We start from the raw sequence: 21,120 nt of genomic DNA on the forward strand, positions 1-21,120 counted from the left end.
GGATTATTACTAGGGGACTATTGAAAGTAAAGAAAAAAAAGGTAAAAAAAAATCATATTACTTGCAGACATTGACTAGAAATTATTTGAACATATACTTAAAAAACTTTTTTCAGAAACATATTTGTCATAACTTTATATGCAAGTTAAATGTTTTGTTTTGTTTGCGAAGCATTTTATAGTACAGTACTAAATTACTTACTCTTTTTAAGATTATTTAAGATTATTTTTTTAATACAAGTACTTGTATGAGTTTGTATGTGTATATATGTATATGGATATAAGTGTATGGAGTTTTCTTTGAACATAATCAAAAGTAGTTTGTTTCTTGAATTTGAAGCATGATATGTAAGCACATATAGCTTGGACAATGAGGAAATAATTATTCAATTCTCCCAGGGAAGGCGGCTGCTAAGAGCAAAGTTTTGGCTGAAGGAGGCTAGAAGATCAATGAGCAAGTGCAACCGTGTCACCTTCACAAATCCGAACAATAACTTGGGGGTTAAAGCCTATTTGTCCAAATAGTTTTTAAGAAACTGCCTAAAAGGGAATGGTTTTGTGTGAATTTTGTTTTAGCTGCTGTCTCACATATGAATGAGAAGTTAGAAGTGTATACACATGTCGACAGAAGACGTATGCTCGAAGTGTTTGTGTGTGGCATTTAGAGAAAAGGGGCAGGGCCCTTTTATCTTGAGAACTATTTCATTTTGTGCAGAATCAGGGGTGTGGATAAACACTACTGACTCAGTGGAAAGTGTTTAAATATTGATGGGGTGTCACTTTATCCCAAAACTGAGTGATATTGGCAAAGAGTGGTTAAGTTTCCTTGCTGTTTCAGGAAATCGAGCTGACAGCTGGATATCCCACGATCCTTTAGATCCTGGATATTGATACTTGGAAAGGTATCTAAGTGTTAATATTATCTAAGTTTGATATACTTGAGTGTTGAGGATACTTAAAAGGTTTAATTGAACCCAAACTCCATAATAATTTGAATATGTCATTCGCAAGAACGGTGAGTCCAAATTGTTCCCTGGTTTATACAAAAGTATCAGGATGGAAACATACCAAGATAAATTGTCACAATTGTAATGTCCCTAGGTCTGGGAAATGCAGAACTAATAAATTTGGGGTACTGTACACAGCACGTAGTACTGGAAGCCATGATAAGGAAATGTTAAGGGTTACTCCCTATAAGCAAGGTTCCTGGAAATGTGAATGTTCTCAGACCAAGTTATGTGTAACAATATGTCGTTTAGATTGCAATAGCAAAAAGAAAGGAACCGACAGGCAAAGTAATCAAACAGAACCACAGCTACAGCCCATTTATGTTGTAAATCCTACAGGGAAGCCACAAAAGCTGGTTCCGTATGGGCAAAATACTAGTATGAAAATCCATAATATTACAAAATCAGAAAAATAGATGATTGGTATATCACAGTTTATTTTAATAGTAATATTATCAATTATAAACGGTTATTCTATGTGCTTTGTAAATATACAGGTCGAGGATGCCAGAATATCGGATACTTACTAAGTGATGAAGCCAGTGTCTAGATTTTTGTGCACACATTGCACTGCATATGTTGTAATTCCACATAGAAGTCACATATATGATATTGTTAATTTTTGTTTTCCCCTTCCTTTTATTTTACACTATATCTACCAACATAATTTATGTTTTGGTATAATGTAAGGTGTTTAGCAGTAGCCAAAAGCACTGGTTGGCCACATTATATAGACCAAAAGTATTAAAACAAAATATATATATATTTAATCATAAGAGTCAAATCCACAATTACACTACACTATAGGTCTTTGGCCTAAGAGAATCCCACCATGATATTAAGTATGTTGTCAAAAGTCACAGGGAACACAGTGTGGAGGTGGCGTAATCTTGTATAAGTACCAGTTGATGTCTATCGCTCCACTAAACCTGTTCCAAAGAATCTGTTTCCATATTAGATTTTCATTGGCACATGCTCAAATTCTATAGTAAGCCATGCCTAAAAGAAAAGAAAGGAGTTATGATACACCAGAGCACAGTCTCCTCACAGGCGAACAGCAGTGCTGGGAGCAGCTGGCATTATATGAAGCCTGGTGAGTTTATGAATAGTCTGTAAATCTCTTTTCAGGGCTTCCTACAGATCATTGGGAAAGGACCATGTCAAATACTACCTCCATTTGCAAAAAATGTTGCTGAGAGAAGCCCACCTGGAGAAGATAAAAGCAACAACGAGGGCGGCTGATCTTAACCTAGCTTTGGAGGCACTGTTTAAAGGACAGTAAATAGTTACATGCCATGTTTGGTAAGGATGGTAAAGTGTAAGGATGTGGGACAGATGACAATGTCCTGCAGGCCTGAATGAAATGCATCTTAAGGATCATTAATCCCTCTAAGGTGTGTAATGTTTAAGAAAAGACCTGCATATAGTAAATTGGATGGCAAATATTATGTACTGCATATGTTTCATGCTTGATTGAACAAGGGGGGGAAACAGGATGGAGAGCTGAATCAAGTTCCTGGTACTGTAGCAAGTAAGGTAACAATTCACTTGTGGGTTCTATGTGACTGATGACATTTCTCCCTACACCATGGTCCATAATGGCTTAACATATAGTATGTTCCCCCACACTGACCATGACATATAAAAATATAATGAGTAATGCTAGGAATATGTACAAAATAATGTTTCTATAAGATATTGATAAATTGGTACTTCAGCAGAAGCTTTTACCAGCATTAATAATCAAAGGTGTTGAATCTCAAGATTCAAAAGGAGGGAGAAACAGATTATCGTCTCCACTGATGGATCAGCAAGAAGATCAAGAGGACCAGGAAGATGGTCCAGAATTCTAAATAATAAAAAATGTTCTTTTTCCCAATGTTACAGATACAGGGAAAAAGTTGGTTAGAGTGTTTACCAATAACTTTGTTCAGTATTAGAACCACACCCAGTAAAACTACAGGTCATTCACCTTATGAAATCTTGTTTGGTAGCATACCAAAGATAGGATGTTATTATATTTGACTGCATATATTAAAGAGTCTTACTGAGAAACTAATATCTTTGCATTCTCTAGTTTTGCCTCTCTCCCATATTCAGAAGCAGAACTGAATCCCCACAAGCTTCAACCAGCAGATTGGGTGTATCTGAAAACACACATGAGAAAGTCACTTGAGCCCAGATTTGATGGTCCATACCAAGTGCTGTTGACCATGCCAACTTCTGTGAAGGTTAAAGAGAGAGAAGCTTGGATACATGCATCCCACTGCAAACATGCCCAAGTTAAGTTTGGATAAACAAACCCACTCACACACAATCATGCTAAGATTATTTGGGCCTAAGCCAGACAAGCCACTATGGGGAGTCATATTAGGAACCTCAGTCATTATTGACCTAATTATATACTCTGCATTTCTCTTTGAGAACAATAAAAAAGGTGAAATAAGGGGAAATTTGACTCACCAACCTCCACCCCATGAAAATCATAGCAATCTTGTAAGAGATAGAAGAAGTGCTACTATCTGGCCAAACTCATTGGTCCAGTCTCACTTTCAAGTAGCCAATGAGGTCATGTAGATTGTTCCCAAACCCTAGTAAATTTCACAACTAACAAGGGGTTGGACATCACCACATGCGAAAGAGGAGGTTATACTTACCGATTTCCCCTTAGGGACATTAAGGTTTAGGGAAATACTTCTAATCCCCAAATAATTGAATGGCTTAACAGTTCAGAATGCAGCTCACATATTCATTCTAAATCTAGGTTTACAGAGAAAAAACTGGTTGAATACTTCCAATCCCCACAACCTGAATGGCTTAATAGCTCCTTTGAAGACATGTTCAAGGTCATTCAGGCCCACTGTACAGCCTACAGATTGCATATGGGGTAGTAATTAATGTGCCCTATATTTTACAACCAGATGTGTATTTTCTGTGTGGGAAGAAGGCTTATAAATGGATACCCTATGGAGGACAGGGTACCTGTAACCTAGGGAAGGTAATACCAGCAGTTAGATCAATAGATAATCACGAGAAGGAGGAAACCTCAGGTCATCTAAGTCCCTTAAAGAAAAGGGAACTAAAAAAGAGCAAGACTCAAGCCCATGATCTTCTTTACATTCCATGGTACAAGAAAATGGGATTAGCCCTTGCGGGAGGAACAGTTCAGAACTCCCATAACATATAAGCATTAGCAAAGCTGCTTGATAACATTACTGTTATATATGATGACACATTTAAACTAGTTTTAGAGGACATAAAAATGGTAAAGCGAGAGGTGCATGCTCACAGAATGGTCTTAGATTACCTAACAGCCAAGGAAGGAGGAATGTGCATGACAGTAGAAGGAGCATGCTGCAATTATCTGAATCAAGCCACCTCTATTGAGGAAGCCATAGAAGACCACCTAAACAAAGTGCAAGAACTTAAGGATACATTCAGGGAAAAGCATAATGACCATGAACATGATTTGTATAGGGAAGGGTGGTTATCTTGGCTAAACCCAGCTAACTGGTTCAGTAGGATTAAAGGATGGATTGTTGGAATCTTAATGTTTTTGCTTAAAATTGTTGGCTTAGCAATAATTATATATCTGTGTATTAAGATACTATTTTGTTTCCTTTCAGCTTGCAAAAAGTCTATAAACTCAAGATTTGAAAACTCCAAGTTTAAGAAGCTACAGAAGAGCTTGGCAAGAAAGAGCTGTGAGCAGTCTAGCTTGATGGATATGAGCGAACGGTCATTACCCTCCGTCAGATACAGTGAAAAGCACCATCTCACGGGGACATAAGCCTTTAGCACCATCATGGCTAGACTGTTTGCCTAGACTCGTTAGTAAGAGATATTGTAATGCCTCATAGCTCAACTGTAATGTCAGATTATTATAAAAATGAGGGACTGAGAGAGATAGCATTGTGCTACAGCAGTTATCAGCCATCTTGTATAACAGCAGCCATTTTAGTAAATGCTTTAGGCTTCATAATGAGTTATAAGTAATGCTGACATTTCAAATAGTTAGAAAGAAGTTTCTGTGAGAAGCAAGGTCAAATGGACTTTCTGGAAACATATTATGAAACAATCTCATTGCTAAGGACAAACAGAGCATATTCTAAGAGATTGTATGTTTCTTTTCAGCAATGATTCTTTGTTCTATTTGTGATACATACAAAATGCTGTGTAATCATTTCTTTGCCTATAATAACCCTGGGCAAACGAACCAATATAGATTCATTTTGCTAACATACCTCCGTGTGTGATGTTCACTGTGTGAGTCTCCCATTGCATTGGTAACAGGTATTTACGCAGCCGAAGGAAGTTGGTACAGGAGGAGTCTTATCTCCAACACCAGTTAATTAAATATGTCCATTAGTATATGTATAGACTTGTATCTCCAACAACGACACAAAAGCAAGTGGCGCATCCAGGAAAGAATTTCAGGTGTGACAATTAATACAAATAATGATGTTTTTACTGTACCTTACACAAAAAGCACATTACAAACAGTTGGAAATTACCAGGTGGACGACGGAGCTTCCCAGAGAGTGAACTTGAGCATTACCAAACTGCAAAATGACAGGTTTTGCCCCTACCCTGGATTCAGGCCTGGAAGGAAAGCTTGTTAAAATCTAAGATCATATTTTGACTTTGTGCTTTCTAAGCAGTACGTTTTATAATAAAATCAATAGCAAAAAAAATACTTTCAGAACACAGAAGTGACTTCCTGTCATCCAAACTTATAGGTGTTAATTCAAAAATAGTACTGGATCTAGTATTCATGTTTCTGATCTACCAGACCAGAATTTCCATAACATAGTAATGGCCTTGATGCGGTGACTACACCAGTTAGTGCAGTGTAGCGGCCATTCAGGTGTGGTTGTTCCTGCACTATCAAGTGTAAAGTACCGATGTTCAGTACTTTGCGCATGCGCAGGACCAGTTCTGCTTGCGTGTGAATGGGTCCTGTCACATTGGGAGCAGGACTGCAGCATACTGTCAGTAACTGTAATAGAGTGTTTGTAATAGATGCTTCCCGCTGCATTTCCAAGAAAGCAGCAGTAATAGCAACTCCAACCACATGGGAATTAGGCTTTGTATGAATGACCGTGGGAGGAATGACCACTGGATGGGTCACTGGCAATCACAATACAGTCACAATCTGTAAAATCCCAACAGGGGTGAGGTAAGTATGTTCCCCCCTGTTTCCTACCTCCTAACCCTAACCCACCCTTCCCACATCCTAACCCTAGCCTCCCACTTAGTGCCTAACCCTTACCTCCCTCCGGTGGTGCCTAAACCTAAACCCCCCCCTTACCTGCAGCCTAAACCTCCCATTTTAGTGCCTAAACCTCCCCTCCCCCTGGTGGTGCCTAACCTCAACCCTCCCCGCAGCCTAACCCTAAACATCCTGCAACCCCCTGGTCACCTGTAGGTGGCACCTAAGCCTAATCACCCCCCTGGTCCTAACCGGCCCGATATATGTATGGTAGGGATAGACCCTATCGGGATTTCAGCATCCGCATTCTGGCTGCCGGGATCCTGATAGCTGGCATCATAACCGCATCCCACTCCAAGCACATCTCAATGATCCCCATTGTCAATTACATAGTTGCAGAGTGTGAACATCAGGACATCATTAGTTACTGTATATCAGAAGCACTTTAAGAGAAGGGGGGGGGGTCTGTGTGCAGGCTCCAATTGCGCCTCCTCCTCTCCGGTGGTGCAGTACACTCTGGCATTGTAAATGGCACCAGTGCCCCATTCCTGGGGACATCTCTGTTGCGCATGCGCAAATCATTGGAAAATGCCTGCGGCTGCCATTTTCCGAGTGATATTTGCAGCTCTGCAGCTAGCGCCAGGCCAATGAAGCGGTGAGTATAATTAAATGGGTGCAGAGTGTGTGGTTGTGGGCCCCCCTGGACCCAGGAGCCTATGTGAACCGCACATCTTGCACTCATTATAGATACACCAGTGCTGTATACAGGCCAACGGGAACAGGCTCTAACAGTAATTATGTACACTACGCTGCTGCCTCTGCCTCCTCACGCTGCAGTGTGCGGGCCAACGGACTCCAGTATACAGTATGTGTCAGCATGTCCACCCCCCCTCCTAGCTAAAGTGTGTGCCATGTCCCCCCCTCACCTCCTAGCTAAAGTGTGTGCCATGTCAGCCCCTACTAGCTAAAGTGTGTGCCATGTCCCCCCTCGCCTCCTAGCTAAAGTGTGTGCCATGTCACCCCCCTCCCCTCTAGCAAAACTGTGTGCCATGTCACCCCCCTCCCCTCCTAGCTAAAGTGTGTGCCATGCCACCCCCCTCCCCTAGTAGCTAAAGGGTGTGCCATGTCACCCCCTCCCCTAGTAGCTAAAGAGTGTGCCATGTTACTCCCTCCCCTCCCAGCTAAAGTGTGTGCCATGTTACCCCCTCCACTCCTAACTAAAGTGTGTGCCATGTCACCCCCTCTCCCCTCCTAGCTAAAATGTGTGCCATGTCACCCCCTCCCCTCCTAGCTAAAGTGTGTGCCATGTCACCCCTCTCCCCTCAGCTAAAGTGTGTGCCATGCCACCCCCCTCCCCTAGTAGCTAAAGGGTGTGCCATGTCACCCCCTCCCCTAGTAGCTAAAGAGTGTGCCATGTCACCCCCTCCCCTAGTAGCTAAAGAGTGTGCCATGTTACTCCCTCCCCTCCCAGCTAAAGTGTGTGCCATGTTACCCCCTCCACTCCTAACTAAAGTGTGTGCCATGTCACCCCCTCCCCTAGTAGCTAAAGTGTGTGCCATGTCACCCCCTCCCCTCCTAGCTAAAGTGTGTGCCATGTCACCCCCTCCCCTCCTAGCTAAAGTGTGTGCCATGTCACCCCCCTCCGCTCCTAGCTAACGTGTGTGCCATGTTACCCCCTCCTAGCTAAAATGTGTGCCATGTCACCCCCCTCCCCTAGTAGCTAAATTGTGTGCCATGCCCCCCTCCAATCTGAAGTGTATCTGTGTATGTGTGCGTGTGCGTGTGTGTGTGTGTGTGTGTGTGTGTGTGTGTGTGTGTGTGTGTACCATGTCTCTCCCCCAACCCCTAAGCTGGCAGCAGTGTTAATAGTGGGGGCCCCCACACCTTTTTGCCCTTGGCCCCAGCTTTAATCTGGCCTTGACGCTGCCATTTATGCTGACATACAGTCGCATCTCCTGAACTCCATGCAGAGAGGGTCCGTGGGGTGGCAGAAACATGTAAAAAACCCGATCCTTTGGATTCCAAACATAACTGATGTGCTTATCATCTGGGAGTGAAGAGGATTTGAAGAAATTCTTGATCAACATTAACTCCAATGAACTTAACTTAGAGTTAATTTCCTCCTACAGTAATGATAGGGTTAACTTTCTGGACCTGGAAATTTTCATCAATCAAGGTTGCATTGAAATTAAAACTTTCATTAAAAGAGTGAACTGTAATAACTATTACAATGTTTTGAGGAAAGACTATACAAGAAGGAGCTTCCGGATACAAATCTTGCAAAAATAAGGAAAATAGGGAAGATCTCATCAACTTGATGATCAAGTATAAAGGAAAATGTTTTACCTGTTAGTCCATTAATTACAATCACACAAACGGGTAAGAAGAAAATAAAAAAAAAACCACTGGAAAGTCTTAAAACTGGACCCTACTTTAGAAAAAATTATTCAGAATAACCCCACAATGATCTACAGGGAAGCACAAACCCTGCAAAATACACACTGACGTCTATCATGCATGCACTAGCAGTATTTACTATATATTTATCAAGGGGCCCAGACCATGCTTTCTCTTATGGTTGGCTGGCCACACCCCCTCTGGAAGCAGGCCACATCCCTAGCATAGGCCCCTACCACAGCATTCCACCAATGGGCCCTACATGCCTCAGTCCAACACTGGCTTTACAACAGGTGTGTTGGTAACTATCTCACCTACTGTATATAAGCAAAAGTTGCTGTGAGCTTTCGACCAGATAGCATAACTAAAGTTTAACACTAATGTGATAACTATTTTCAGAAGCAGAGTAGGACCTGCACCGGGGGCTGCAGGCTTAAATGCATTGAACAATACAGGAACTAAGGGGCTCATTCCGAGTTGATCGTAGCTGTGCTAAATTTAGCACAGCTACGACCATCTTCCCTGACATGTGGGAGCCGCCCAGCACAGGGCTAGTCTGCTCCGCATGTCAGTCCGGCCCCACCGCACAAGTACAAAAGCATCGCACAGCGGCAATGCTTTTGTACTTGTGGAGTAACTCCCAGCCAGTGCAGCTCCTTAGGCTAGCCGGGAGTTGATTGTCGCTGCACCTGGTCGCAGCGGCTGCGGCCCGCCCCCCGCATTGTCCGGCCACGCCTGCGTTGGCCGGATCGCACCCCCATAACGGCGGCCAAACGCCGCCATGCCGCCCCCTCCCGCCCATCGACCACCTCTGCCTGTCAATTAGGCAGAGGTGATCACTAGGAAACGACGGCCTTCGGCCATCGGACATGCGCCGGCGCACTGCGGCGCTGGAACATGCGCAGTTCCGACCCGATCGTTGCACTGCGATAAACTGCAGCGATCGATCAAGTTGGAATGACCCCCTAAGACTCTACTATTTATTATTGTTAGTTAATATAGCGAGTGCAGAACCCCTGTGATTTCTATTTAAACAATGTGGTCACATACTGTGTTGCACCCGAAATCTAGGAATAGGTGAGTGCTGTGGAATTGTATATATATATATAAAACGCAACGGAATATGCTGCGCTATATAAGAAACTGTTAATAAATAAATAAATAAATATATATATATATTGCACATGTAAAGTACATTTTTGACATTTTTATACAGTCTTTGACATTATCTCGTTAAGCAGTGAACATTTAACCGTTTAAAATAATTTCAAATATCTTTTATTAAAATATAATAAAGTTTTATTTAACCAATTTAAATAGTTTGGGTTCTGCACTCATACTGGGAACCAATTAGGAGGGACTCCAGGTGACAAGAAAGGAACGCACACTGAGGAGAGGCTTCCTTGACAAAGTATATTGGGAGATTAATGCGTTGGCACTGACAATGCAGTGACCGATAAGTCTGAACTTTCACAGTGCTCAGTGAACAAAGGCGTGCCTGCTGATACTGCCACCCCATGGACCCTTTCTGCATGGAGCTCAGGAGATCAGACTGCACATATGCATAATACACAGCCACATAACATAAAAGACCCGGGCACCAACTGCAGCACTGCATACATCCGTAACAGGGATGCAATCAATTTACCTACGATCAAAATTAGTGATGAGCGGGTTCGGATCCTCAGGATCCGAACCCGCCCGAACTTCACCTTTATTTCCACGGGTCCGAGCAACTCGGATCCTCCCGCCTTGCTCGGTTAACCCGAGCGCGCCCGAACGTCATCATCCCGCGGTCGGATTCTTGCGAGATTCGTATTCTATATAAGGAGCCGCGCGTCGCCGCCATTTTTCACTCGTGCATTGGAGATGATCGTGAGAGGACGTGGCTGGCGTCCTCTCAGTTTCTATGTTCAGTGTGCTGCAAATATCTGTGCTCAGTGTGCTGCAAATATCTGTGCTCAGTGTGCTGCAAGTACAAATATCTACGTTCTCTGCCTGAAAAACGCTCCATATCTGTGCTCAGTGTGCTGCAAATATCTGTGTTCAGTGTGCTAATTGCTTTATTGTGGGGACTGGGGACCAGCAGTATTATATAGTAGGAGGACAGTGCAGAATTTTGCTGACCACCAGTATAACTATATATATAGCAGTACGGTACAGTAGTCCACTGCTCTACCTCTGTGTCGTCAAGTATACTATACCATCCATACCTGTGGTGTATTTCAGTTTTGCACAGTTTGCTGACCACCAGTATATATAATATATAGCAGTACGGTACAGAAGGCCACTGCTCTACCTACCTCTGTGTCGTCAAGTATACTATCCATCCATACCTGTGGTGCATTTCAGTTTTGCACAGTTTGCTGACTACCAGTATATATAATATATAGCAGTACGGTACAGTAGGCCACTGCTCTACCTACCTCTGTGTCGTCAAGTATACTATCCATCCATACCTGTGGTGCATTTCAGTTTTGCACAGTTTGCTGACCACCAGTATATATAATATATAGCAGTACGGTACAGTAGGCCACTGCTCTACCTACCTCTGTGTTGTCAAGTATACTATCCATCCATACCTGTGGTGCATTTCAGTTTTGCATAGTTTGCTGACCACCAGTATATATAATATATAGCAGTACAGTACAGTAGGCAACTGCTCTACCTACCTCTGTGTCGTCAAGTATACTATCCATTCATACCTGTGGTGCATTTCAATTTTGCACAGTTTGCTGACCACCAGTATATATAATATATAGCAGTACGGTACAGTAGGCCACTGCTCTACCTACCTCTGTGTCGTCAAGTATACTATCCATCCATACCTGTGGTGCATTTCAGTTTTGCACAGTTTGCTGACCACCAGTATATATAATATATAGCAGTACGGTACAGTAGGCCACTGCTCTACCTACCTCGGTGTCGTCAAGTATACTATCCATCCATACCTGTGGTGCATTTCAGTTTTGCACAGTTTGCTGACCACCAGTATATATAATATATAGCAGTACGGTACAGTAGGCCACTGCTCTACCTACCTCTGTGTCGTCAAGTGTACTATCCATTCATACCTGTGGTGCATTTCAGTTTTGCACAGTTTGCTGACCACCAGTATATATAATATATAGCAGTACGGTACAGTAGGCCACTGCTCTACCTACCTCTGTGTCGTCAAGTATACTATCCATCCATACCTGTGGTGCATTTCAGTTTTGCACAGTTTGATGACCACCAGTATATATAATATATAGCAGTACGGTACAGTAGGCCACTGTGTCGTCAAGTATACTATCCATCCATACCTGTGGTGCATTTCAGTTTTGCACAGTTTGCTGACCACCAGTATATATAATATATAGCAGTACGGAACAGTAGGCCACTGCTCTACCTACCTCTGTGTCGTCAAGTATACTATCCATCCATACCTGTGGTGCATTTCAGTTTTGCACAGTTTGCTGACCACCAGTATATATAATATATAGCAGTACAGTACAGTAGGCCACTGCTCTACCTACCTCTGTGTCGTCAAGTATGCTATCCATCCATACCTGTGGTGCATTTCAGTTGTGCGCAGTATATATAGTAGTAGGCCATTGCTATTGATATATTACTGGCATATAATTCCACACATTAAAAAATGGAGAACAAAAATGTGGAGGGTAAAATAGGGAAAGATCAAGATCCACTTCCACCTCGTGCTGAAGCTGCTGCCACTAGTCATGGCCGAGATGATGAAATGCCATCAACGGTTCTGCCAAGGCCGATGCCCAATGTCATAGTAGAGAGCATGTAAAATCCAAAAAAATAAAGCTCAGTAAAATGACCCAAAAATCTAAATCAAAATCGTCTGAGGAGAAGCGTAAACTTGCCAATGTGCCATTTACGACACGGAGTGGCAAGGAACGGCTGAGGCCCTGGCTTATGTTCAAGGCTAGTGGTTCAGCTTCACCTGAGGATGGAAGCACTCATCCTCCTGCTAGAAAAGAGTTAAGATGGCAAAAGCACGGCAAAGAACTGTGCGTTCTTCTAAATCACAAATCCCCAAGGAGAGTCCAATTGTGTCGGTTGCGATGCCTGACCTTTCCAACACTGGACGGGAAGAGGTTGCGCCTTCCACCATTTGCACGCCCCCTGCAAATGCTTGAAGGAGCACCCGCAGTCCAGTTCCTGATAGTCAAATTGAAGATGTCACTGTTGAAGTACACCAGGATGAGGATATGGGTGTTGCTGGCGCTGGGGAGGAAATTGACAAGGAGGATTCTGATGGTGAGGTGGTTTGTTTAAGTCAGGCACCCGGGGAGACACCTGTTGTCCGTGGGACGAATATGGATATTGACATGCCTGGTCAAAATACAAAAAAAATCACCTCTTCGGTGTGGAATTATTTCAACAGAAATGCGGACAACTGGTGTCAAGCCGTATGTTGTCTTTGTCAAGCTGTAATAAGTAGGGGTAAGGACGTTAACCACCTAGGAACATCCTCCCTTATACGTCACCTGGACCGCATTCATCAGAAGTCAGTGACAAGTTCAAAAACTTTGGATAACAGCGGAAGCAGTCCACTGACCACTAAATCCCTTTCTCTTGTAACCAAGCTCCTGCAAACCACACCACCAACTCCCTCAGTGTCAATTTCCTCCTTACACAGGAAAGCCAATAGTCCTGCAGGCCATGTCACTGGCAAGTCTGACGAGTCCTCTCCTGCCTGGGATTCCTCCGATGCATCCTTGAGTGTAACGCCTACTGCTGCTGCTGGCGCTGCTGTTGTTGCTGCTGGGAGTCGATCGTCATCCCAGAGGGGAAGTCGGAAGACCACTTGTACTACTTCCAGTAAGCAATTGACTGTACAACAGTCCTTTGCGAGGAAGATGAAATATCACAGCAGTCATCCTGCTGCAAAGCGGATAACTCAGGCCTTGGCAGCCTGGGTGGTGAGAAACGTGTTTCCGGTATCCACCGTTAATTCACAGGCAACTAGAGACTTGATTGAGGTAGTGTGTCCCCGGTACCAAATACCATCTAGGTTCCATTTCTCTAGGCAGGCGATACCGAAAATGTACACAGACCTCAGAAAAAGACTCACCAGTGTCCTAAAAAGTGCAGTTGTACCCAATGTCCACTTAACCACGGACATGTGGACAAGTGGAGCAGGGCAGACTCAGGACTATATGACTGTGACAGCCCACTGGGTAGATGTATTGCCTCCCGCAGCAAGAACAGCAGCGGCGGCACCAGTAGCAGCATCTCGCAAACGCCAACTCGTTCCTAGGCAGGCTACGCTTTGTATCACCGCTTTCCATAAGAGGCACACAGCTGACAACCTCTTACGGAAACTGAGGAAAATCATCGCAGAATGGCTTACCCCAATTGGACTCTCCTGGGGATTTGTGACATCGGACAACGCCACCAATATTGTGCGTGCATTACATCTGGGCAAATTCCAGCACGTCCCATGTTTTGCACATACATTGAATTTGGTGGTGCAGAATTATTTACAAAATGACAGGGGCATGCAAGAGATGCTGTCGGTGGCCCGAAGAATTGCGGGCCACTTTCGGCATTCAGCCACCGCATGCCGAAAACTGGAGCACCAGCAAACAGTCCTGAACCTGCCCTGCCATCATCTGAAGCAAGAAGTGGTAACGAGGTGGAATTCAACCCTCTATATGCTTCAGAGGATGGAGGAGTAGCAAAAGGCCATTCAAGCCTATACATCTGCCTACGATATAGGCAAAGGAGGGGGAATGCACCTGACTCAAGCGCAGTGGAGAATGATTTCAACGTTGTGCAAGGTTCTCCAACCCTTTGAACTTGCCACACGTGAAGTCAGTTCAGACACTGCCAGCCTGAGTCAGGTCATTCCCCTCATCAGGCTTTTGCAGAAGAAGCTGGAGACATTGAAGGAGGAGCTAAAACAGAGCGATTCCGCTAGGCATGTGGGACTTGTGGATGGAGCCATTAATTCGCTTAACCAGGATTCACGAGTGGTCAATCTGTTGAAATTAGAGCACTACATTTTGGCCACCGTGCTCGATCCTAGATTTAAAACCTACGTTGGATCTCTCTTTCCGGCAGACACAAGTCTGCAGAGGTTCAAAGACCTGCTGGTGAGAAAAATGTCAAGTCAAGCGGAACGTGACCCGTCAACAGCTCCTCCTTCACATTCTCCCGCAACTGGGGCTGCAAGGAAAAGGCTAAGAATTCCGAGCCCACCCGCTGGCGTTGATGCAGGGCAGTCTGGTGCGAGTGCTGACATCTGGTCCGGACTGAAGGACCTGCCAACGATTACTGACATGTCGTCTACTGTCACTGCATATGATTCTGTCACCATTGAAAGAATGGTGGAGGATTATATGAGTGACCGCATCCATGTAGGCACGTCAGACAGTCCGTACATATACTGGCAGGAAAAAGAGGCAATTTGGAGGCCCTGCAGAAACTGGCTTTATTATACCGAAGTTGCCCCCCATCCAGTGTGTACTCCGAAAGAGTGTTTAGTGCAGCCGCTCACCTTGTCAGCGATCGGCGTACGAGGTTACTTCCAGAAAATGTGGAGAAGATGATGTTCATCAAAATGAATTATAATCAATTCCTCCGTGGAGACATTCACCAGCAATTGCCTCCAGAAAGTACACAGGGACCTGAGATGGTGGATTCCAGTGGGGACGAATTAATAATCTGTGAGGAGGGGGATGTACACAGTGAAAGGGGTGAGGAATCGGAGGATGATGATGAGGTGGACATCTTGCCTCTGTAGAGCCAGTTTGTGCAAGGAGAGATTGATTGCTTCTTTTTTAGTGGGGGCCCAAACCAACCAGTCCTTTCAGTCACAGTCATGTGGCAGACCCTGTCGCTGAAATGATGGGTTTGTTAAAGTGTGCATGTCCTGTTTATACAACATAAGGGTGGGTGGGAGGGCCCAAGGACAATTCCATCTTGCACCTCTTTTTTCTTTCATTTTTCTTTGCATCATGTGCTGTTTGGGGACAATTTTTTTGAAGTGCCATCCTGCCTGACACTGCAGTGCCACTCCTAGATGGGCCAGGTGTTTGTGTCGGCCATTTGTATCGCTTAGCTTAGTCACACAGCGACCTTGGTGCGCCTCTTTTTTTCTTTGCATAATGTGCTGTTTGGGGACTATTTTTTTGAAGTGCCATCCTGTCTGACACTGCAGTGCCACTCCTAGATGGGCCAGGTGTTTGTGTCGGCCACTTGGGTCGCTTAGCTTAGTCATCCAGCGACCTTGGTGCAAATTTTAGGACTAAAAATAATAGTGTGAGGTGTTCAGAATAGATTTAAAATGAGTGGAAATTATGGTTATTGAGGTTAATAATACTGTGGGATCAAAATGACCCCCAAATTCTATGATTTAAGCTGTTTTTGAGGGTTTTTTGTAAAAAAAACACCGAATCCGACAAAAAATTTTCAGGGAGGTTTTGCCAAAACACGGCCGAATCCAAAACACGGCCGCGGAACCGAATCCAAAACCAAAACACACAACCCGAAAAATTTCCGGTGCACATCACTAATCAAAATACGGACGGTCAAAATCCCGACAAGGTCAAAATCTCGATATTTAAAATATAGATAAGGTCAAATACCGACATTTAAAGTGTCGACTGGTCAAAAAGTTGACATGAGTTTTTCATTATTTTTTCATTGAAACTAGAGATGTGCACTTGAAATTTTTCGGGTTTTGTGTTTTGGTTTTGGGTTCGGTTCCGCGGCCGTGTTTTGGGTTCGACCGCGTTTTGGCAAAACCTCACCGAATTTTTTTTGTCGGATTCGGGTGTGTTTTGGATTCGGGTGTTTTTTTCAAAAAACACTAAAAAACAGCTTAAATCATAGAATTTGGGGGTCATTTTGATCCCAAAGTATTATTAACCTCAAAATCCATAATTTCCACTCATTTTCAGTCTATTCTGAATACCTCACACCTCACAATATTATTTTTATTCCTAAAATTTGCACCGAGGTCGCTGGATGACTAAGCTAAGCGACCCTAGTGGCCGACACAAACACCGGGCCCATCTAGGAGTGGCACTGCAGTGTCACGCAGGATGGCCCTTCCAAAAAACACTCCCCAAACAGCACATGACGCAAAGAAAAAAAGAGGCGCAATGAGGTAGCTGTGTGAGTAAGATAAGCGACCCTAGTGGCCGACACAAACACCGGGCCCATCTAGGAGTGGCACTGCAGTGTCACGCAGGATGGCCCTTCCAAAAAACACTCCCCAAACAGCACATGACGCAAAGAAAAAAAGAGGCGCAATGAGGTAGCTGTGTGAGTAAGCTAAGCGACCCTAGTGGCCGACACAAACACCTGGCCCATCTAGGAGTGGCACTGCAGTGTCACGCAGGATGGCCCTTCCAAAAAACACTCCCCAAACAGCACATGACGCAAAGAAGAAAAAAAGAGGTGCAATGAGGTAGCTGTGTGAGTAAGATAAGCGACCCTAGTGGCCGACACAAACACCGGGCCCATCTAGGAGTGGCACTGCAGTGTCACGCAGGATGGCCCTTCCAAAAAACACTCCCCAAACAGCACATGACGCAAATAAAAATGAAAGAAAAAAGAGGTGCAAGATGGAATTGTCCTTGGGCCCTCCCACCCACCCTTATGTTGTATAAACAGGACATGCACACTTTAACCAACCCATCATTTCAGTGACAGGGTCTGCCACACGACTGTGACTGAAATGACGGGTTGGTTTGGACCCCCACCGAAAAAGAAGCAATTAATCTCTCCTTGCACAAACTGGCTCTACAGAGGCAAGATGTCCACCTCATCATCATCCTCCGATATATCACCGTGTACATCCCGCTCCTCACAGATTATCAATTCGTCCCCACTGGAATCCACCATCTCAGCTCCCTGTGTACTTTGTGGAGGCAATTGCTGCTGGTCAATGTCTCCACGGAGGAATTGATTATAATTCATTTTAATGAACATCATCTTCTCCACATTTTCTGGAGGTAACCTCGTACGCCGATTGCTGACAAGGTGAGCGGCGGCACTAAACACTCTTTCGGAGTACACACTTGTGGGAGGGCAACTTAGGTAGAATAAAGCCAGTTTGTGCAAGGGCCTCCAAATTGCCTCTTTTTCCTGCCAGTATAAGTACGGACTGTCTGACGTGCCTACTTGGATGCGGTCACTCATATAATCCTCCACCATTCTTTCAATGGTGAGAGAATCATATGCAGTGACAGTAGACGACATGTCCGTAATCGTTGTCAGGTCCTTCAATCCGGACCAGATGTCAGCATCAGCAGTCGCTCCAGACTGCCCTGCATCACCGCCAGCGGGTGGGCTTGGAATTCTGAGCCTTTTCCTCGCACCCCCAGTTGCGGGAGAATGTGAAGGAGGAGATGTTGACAGGTCGCGTTCCGCTTGACTTGACAATTTTGTCACCAGCAGGTCTTTGAACCCCAGCAGACTTGTGTCTGCCGGAAAGAGAGATCCAAGGTAGGTTTTAAATCTAGGATCGAGCACGGTGGCCAAAATGTAGTGCTCTGATTTCAACAGATTGACCACCCGTGAATCCTTGTTAAGCGAATTAAGGGCTGCATCCACAAGTCCCACATGCCTAGCGGAATCGCTCCCTTTTAGCTCCTCCTTCAATGCCTCCAGCTTCTTCTGCAAAAGCCTGATGAGGGGAATGACCTGACTCAGGCTGGCAGTGTCTGAACTGACTTCACGTGTGGCAAGTTCAAAAGGTTGCAGAACCTTGCACAACGTTGAAATCATTCTCCACTGCGCTTGAGACAGGTACATTCCACCTCCTATATCGTGCTCAATTGTATAGGCTTGAATGGCCTTTTGCTGCTCCTCCAACCTCTGAAGCATATAGAGGGTTGAATTCCACCTCGTTACCACTTCTTGCTTCAGATGATGGCAGGGCAGGTTCAGGCGTTTTTGGTGGTGCTCCAGTTTTCTGTACGTGGTGCCTGTACGCCGAAAGTGTCCCGCAATTCTTCTGGCCACCGACAGCATCTCTTGCACGCCCCTCTCGTTTTTTAAAAAATTCTGCACCACCAAATTCAAGGTATGTGCAAAACATGGGACGTGCTGGAATTTGCCCATATTTAATGCACACACAATATTGCTGGCGTTGTCCGATGCCACAAATCCACAGGAGAGTCCAATTGGGGTAAGCCATTCCGCGATGATCTTCCTCAGTTGCCGTAAGAGGTTTTCAGCTGTGTGCGTATTCTGGAAACCGGTGATACAAAGCGTAGCCTGCCTAGGAAAGAGTTGGCGTTTGCGAGATGCTGCTACTGGTGCCGCCGCTGCTGTTCTTGCGGCGGGAGTCCATACATCTACCCAGTGGGCTGCCACAGTCATATAGTCCTGACCCTGCCCTGCTCCACTTGTCCACATGTCCGTGGTTAAGTGGACATTGGGTACAGCTGCATTTTTTAGGACACTGGTGACTCTTTTTCTGAGGTCTGTGTACATTTTCGGTATCGCCTGCCTAGAGAAATGGAACCTAGATGGTATTTGGTACCGGGGACACAGTACCTCCAACAAGTCTCTAGTTGGCTCTGCAGTAATGATGGATACCGGAACCACGTTTCTCACCACCCTGGATGCCAAGGCCTCAGTTATCCGCTTTGCAGCAGGATGACTGCTGTGATATTTCATCTTCCTCGCAAAGGACTGTTGGACAGTCAATTGCTTGGTGGAAGTAGTAAAAGTGGTCTTACGAGTACGACTTCCCCTCTGGGATGACCATCGACTCCCAGCAGCAACAACAGCAGCGCCAGCAGCAGTAGGCGTTACACGCAAGGATGCATCGGAGGAATCCCAGGCAGGAGAGGACTCGTCAGAATTGCCAGTGACATGGCCTGCAGGACTATTGGCATTCCTGGGGAAGGAGGAAATTGACACTGAGGGAGTTGGTGGGGTGGTTTGCGTGAGCTTGGTTACAAGAGGAAGGGATTTACTGGTCAGTGGACTCCTTCCGCTGTCGCCCAAAGTTTTTGAACTTGTCACTGACTTATTATGAATGCGCTGCAGGTGACGTATAAGGGAGGATGTTCCGAGGTGGTTAACGTCCTTACCCCTACTTATTACAGCTTGACAAAGGCAACACACGGCTTGACAAATGTTGTCCGCATTTCTGGTGAAATACTTCCACACCGAAGAGCTGATTTTTTTGGTATTTTCACCAGGCATGTCAACGGCCCTATTCCTCCCACGGACAACAGGTGTCTCCTCGGGTGCCTGACTTAAACAAACCACCTCACCATCAGAATCCTCCTTGTCAATTTCCTCCCCAGCGCCAGCAACACCCATATCCTCCTCATCCTGGTGTACTTCAACACTGACATCTTCAATCTGACTATCAGGAACTGGACTGCAGGTGCTCCTTCCAGCACTTGCAGGGGGCGTGCAAATGGTGGAAGGCGCATGCTCTTCACGTCCAGTGTAGGGAAGGTCAGGCATCGCAACCGACACAATTGGACTCTCCTTGTGGATTTGGGATTTGGAAGAACGCACAGTTCTTTGCGGTGCTTTTGCCAGCTTGAGTCTTTTCAGTTTTCTAGCGAGAGGCTGAGTGCTTCCATCCTCATGTGAAGCTGAACCACTAGCCATGAACATAGGCCAGGGCCTCAGCCGCTCCTTGCCACTCCGTGTGGTAAATGGCATATTGGCAAGTTTACGCTTCTCCTCCGACAATTTTATTTTAGATTTTGGAGTCCTTTTTTTACTGATATTTGGTGTTTTGGATTTTACATGCTCTGTACTATGACATTGGGCATCGGCCTTGGCAGACGACGTTGCTGGCATTTCATCGTCTCGGCCATGACTAGTGGCAGCAGCTTCAGCACGAGGTGGAAGTGGATCTTGATCTTTCCCTAATTTTGGAACCTCAACATTTTTGTTCTCCATATTTTAATAGGCACAACTAAAAGACACAGAGGTAGCTACAGCCGTGGACTACCGTACTGTGTCTGCTGCTAATATAGACTGGATGATAATGAGATGAAATCAATATATATATATATATAATATCACTAGTACTGCAGCCGGACAGGTATATAATATATATTTATTATGTACTAATGACTGATGACGGACCTGCTGGACACTGTCAGCTCAGCAGCACCGCAGACTGCTACAGTAAGCTACTATAGTAGTATGTATCAAGAAGAAAGAAAAAAAAAACCACGGGTAGGTGGTATACAATTATGGATGGACCAGCGACTGCCGACACAGAGGTAGCTACAGCCGTGGACTACCGTACTGTGTCTGCTGCTAATATAGACTGGATGATAATGAGATGAAATCAATATATATATATATATAATATCACACTAGTACTGCAGCCGGACAGGTATATAATATATATTTATTATGTAATGACTGATGACGGACCTGCTGGACACTGTCAGCTCAGCAGCACCGCAGACTGCTACAGTAAGCTACTATAGTAGTATGTATCAAGAAGAAAGAAAAAAAAAACCACGGGTAGGTGGTATACAATTATGGATGG

General features: G+C 44.7%; 1 long non-coding RNA gene across 1 annotated transcript; it reads left to right on the forward strand.

Annotated features, from left to right (window-relative positions):
* Positions 1 to 274: 274 nt before the first annotated feature.
* LOC134983355 (uncharacterized) lies at positions 275 to 5,249 on the forward strand. Its single transcript, XR_010191631.1, has 2 exons — positions 275 to 2,400; positions 2,434 to 5,249. It is a non-coding gene; the product is annotated as an uncharacterized LOC134983355 (long non-coding RNA).
* Positions 5,250 to 21,120: the final 15,871 nt, after the last annotated feature.

This window comes from Pseudophryne corroboree, chromosome 1, assembly GCF_028390025.1.
Source record: "Pseudophryne corroboree isolate aPseCor3 chromosome 1, aPseCor3.hap2, whole genome shotgun sequence".
Taxonomy (NCBI): domain Eukaryota; kingdom Metazoa; phylum Chordata; class Amphibia; order Anura; family Myobatrachidae; genus Pseudophryne; species Pseudophryne corroboree.